Source organism: Camelus bactrianus, chromosome 2 (assembly GCF_048773025.1).
Source record: "Camelus bactrianus isolate YW-2024 breed Bactrian camel chromosome 2, ASM4877302v1, whole genome shotgun sequence".
NCBI lineage: Eukaryota > Metazoa > Chordata > Mammalia > Artiodactyla > Camelidae > Camelus > Camelus bactrianus.
In genome coordinates, this window is record NC_133540.1 from 51,522,800 (window position 1) to 51,526,719 (window position 3,920).

The following is a 3,920-nucleotide window of genomic DNA, read 5'->3' on the forward strand; positions in this document are numbered from 1 at the left end:
GGATGGGAAGAAAGGAGTAGTACTTATTGATCCACTCAGACTCCAACATCTTGGTAAATGAATAGGGAATCTTGAGAAATAAATAAGAAAAGGATGAGGGAGGGGACAAAATAGCATGGGAAAGTGATGTTCTGCTCAAGGCCGGGGCTGTACTGTGTTAGGCCATGTGGGCTTTCACGCCTGAGTGGGCATGTAGTCAGACAGGTAATCCGAGACTATTTTGACAGCTTTGGCTGACCTTGCAGGCGTGGCTGAGGCAGAGATGAGGTGTTTCTAGGCATTGTTGGGTAAAATAATATTTGTAGCTTTTATCATGTCTCCGAGCCAATTCCTCAGACCTGTACTTTGAAGTCTGAGGGTAGATGTATGGCACAGCCTTAAGACGTGGCTGCTATCTGGGCCTTGTCCAATTCCAAGATGTGTCACCTGCTCTGGGACCTTCAGGTCACTGTTCACAGCGATAGAATGAGGGGAAGCCCTTTATAGAGAGATAAACTGTGTCCTTTCCACACGGTCCATTTGAATCACAGAGTCTTTAGCAGCAGATGCAGATGCATCCCAGAGGGTTCTGTTGCCTACACAGAAAACAAATGATGAAGGATGTGAGCAAAACAGAGGAAGTCTGAAGAGCTCTTTGATGATGATGATAACTGCCTACAGCACTTGGAAGAATCATCTGGGCCCTCCATGCTGAAATCCAAAATACCTTTAGTGCACCTAACTGGAGAGAGGAGAAAGAAGAAACTTAAAGGAATTCTAGGCCCCAGAATTAAGTGCCTTAGTCAGCATTTGCATCAGAGTTTAAGGAAGGTATTGAATTGGTAATAAAGAAGCTCTTATTTTGGGCCCCCGACTGGATGTGGATCCTGACATTGTTTCAGCTCTTGGTGATGATTTCAACTTTGATGATCCAGAGAGTCCATGTGAAGATGATTTTATCTTCCAGACTTTTGGGGGAACAAGAGGGGAAGTGGGAATGGATGTACAGATATCTGAAGGTGAAAATGGCAGTGAGTAGGAAGATATGGATGAGAAGAAAAGTGATGGGAGGAATGATGGTTCTGATTTGTAAAGCCCATTCTCAAATGAAGATGATTTATCTGGCTGGACAAATCTCACGGAGTCATAGGAAGCCATTTCAGAGAAATAAAAAATCACTTCATAGAGAATTCTATTACTTTCTCAGTCATGAGAAAAATGAACAGCTGGCCCTAAATGAGCAGTTTGAGTTTTATGAGCAATAAGATGATAAGATTGGTGCTCTGGATAATGCCAAATTGGAGGATTCCATTCATGTAGGTAGCAATTGGTTACATGAAGTTTTGAATGACGAACATAAAGAGAAGGCAGAGAATTGTGTAAACTTGAAAACACTTTACAACTTTGAGGATGAAGTGTGCCAGTAAATGAGACTGATGGTCTGAGGATGAAGAGACGCTTTCTATTATTCTAGAAGAAGCAAAAGAGAAGTGGGATTGTGAATCCATTTGCAGCACATGCTCACATTTATTCAACCATCCTTAGCTTATCAAGTATCAATCAAAGCCTGAGCAAATCTAAATATTTACTAAAATAAGAATACCTCTTAGCTGTTTACCAAAGAAAGGACTCACAGCAAAGCAAGCTAATAAGTGCAGATGATTAATGACAGTGGTCTGCCTAAGGTATCAACTCAACCACACTCTAAAAATGAAAGCAAAGAAAATAAAAGGGCAGGAAAGCAAGCTATAAAAGAAGAGCACAGGGAACAGAGACTAGAGAATACAAATTAGCCTTCAAACCGGAGAAAAGAAGCAGGAAAAGGAGCTGCTGAATTTGAAAAGTGTTAAGGGTCCAAAGTTATGAAAATGGGACATTTAGAAAAAGGCACATCTCTTATTAGAGACTCCCATAGAGAGAGTCTGCAGATCTGCTCTGTCAGCAGAGGACATATGTAGTGGACATTGGCCAGTGACACTGGGAAGACAGACTGGGATTGACTTGTGGCTTTGAACTTCTAAATAAAGAGCTTGGACTTTATTTTATGAGCACTTAAAGAACTAGAGTTGATTTAAAATAAAATTTTTTATTATGCAAAATTTCAAACATATGCAAGATTATAAAGAACTGTATAGTGAACCTCCATGTACCCATCATCTAGTCTCAGTGAGCATCAGCTCTGGCCTGTCTTAGTCTGTCTATACTCCCATCCATGTATTCTCACTCCATGTGCTTTGAATCAAATCCCAGGCATCACATCAATTATTCATAAACATTTCAGTAAGCATGTATAAAATATAAGGACCTGTTTTTCTTTTAATACAATCTCAATACCACTATCAAATCTAAAAAATAATAATTCCTTAATATCATCAAATACACAGGCAATGTTCAAATTATGAATTGACCAAAAATTTTTAAGAGAAAAATTATGTGGTGAAAGCAATGATTTAGAAAAGTTACCATGGTGCCAGTGTACAAGACATATTACAGCCAAGTAAATCAGCACAGAGAAGGGGAAGTATAAAGGCCATAACCAAAGGACAGACATGAGACAGCCAAGGGGTCAGCTAGTGTGATGGCAACTGGGATGAAACCATGGACCCTGAGTGAGAGACAGACTGGATAGGTCTCCATGAAAGCAAAGATGAAGGAAGAGCAAAAAGAGGAAAAGCAGTGCTTCTCCTGGGACAGAGAAGCACAAGGCATAATTGATATAGGATGAAAGACGGTGAATTTAGTCATGTATCTATTGGCTTTAAAGATGGATGCCTGTTTGGAAATGTATAGAGAATACCTAGAAGATGCCAACCATGGTTTGAGGGAGAGACTGGGATTAGAGATTCAGATTCGAGAATCAGAGGTCATGGTTAATTGAGAGAACGTGTATAAAAGAGAAAAACAGTAAAGGGCAAGGCAGAATTTAATGCTTGCCTTAAGGAACTAGAAATTAAAACAAAAGTCATGAAGGGAGATAGAAATGGAACAGCCAAGGAGGTGAGAAAGAAACAAGAACTGAGAATTATCACAAAAGCCAACTTGAAGAAGGATGGAGAACCCCAAAATATAAAATGTACAGGAAAATATTCTGTGGAATCCAAAGTGCACTAAATGCTCAGTCATATTCTAACATATATTCCGCACCTCTTAAAGAGTTTCTATCACATGCCAAAGACTATGCTGAAGGTCCTGGCTATGAGGTGGGAAAGCTGGCTCAGACCTTTCCTTCTTAGAGCTAACAGTGTAGTGAGAGAAGCAGCTATTAATCAACTGATTGTGCAAATAAATAATTACCAACTGCAATGAGTACAATGTGGGGAAATCTCTGGATTCTGAAAATCATTGAGATCTAAGTAAGAAAACTATTGTGTAAACCTAAGTGTTAATTTCATTAAATCAAATGTATACTGCCTGACCTGCTACAATAATTAAGTTTTAAATCTAAAATGTAGCTGAGTAATGAATCTGGACATTAAACTGTCTTCCAGTTGAATTTTTTAATATACAGAAGTTCCTTATATACAGAAGCCATTCTATTAATCATATTAAAATGCTGTTATACAGTAGAATAAGTACAAATGAACATCACAGTTCTTTTTTGGTATTTGTTATTATTAAGAATGGCTGTATTTTAAAATCTAGTTTCACTGCCTTACCTACCAATTTAGCCTTAAAACCTTACTTGAAAAAATAATGTAATCCTATACATTTACTGACATTTAAGTTGTGTGAAAAGTAAGCAGTAATTAGCATTAATGTTTCTTAAAGACCATCCGCTTTTAATTTTTCTTCAGATGTTTTATCAGCCTTCACTGAAAAATATTTACTTTCCAAAGATTAGTCATGATTGAAACAATTTTTAAAAAGGGAGAAAAATTGGTAGAACTGACCATTATACAATAAAGTTGGAATAGTAATATCCAAAATATGTTGGTAAATGC

The 3,920-nt window shown here is 37.9% G+C and overlaps 1 pseudogene; it reads left to right on the forward strand.

Moving 5' to 3' along the window:
* The first annotated feature begins 976 nt into the window (after nucleotides 1–976).
* On the forward strand, nucleotides 977–1,845 carry LOC105067153 (protein LTV1 homolog pseudogene; annotated as a pseudogene).
* Nucleotides 1,846–3,920: the final 2,075 nt, after the last annotated feature.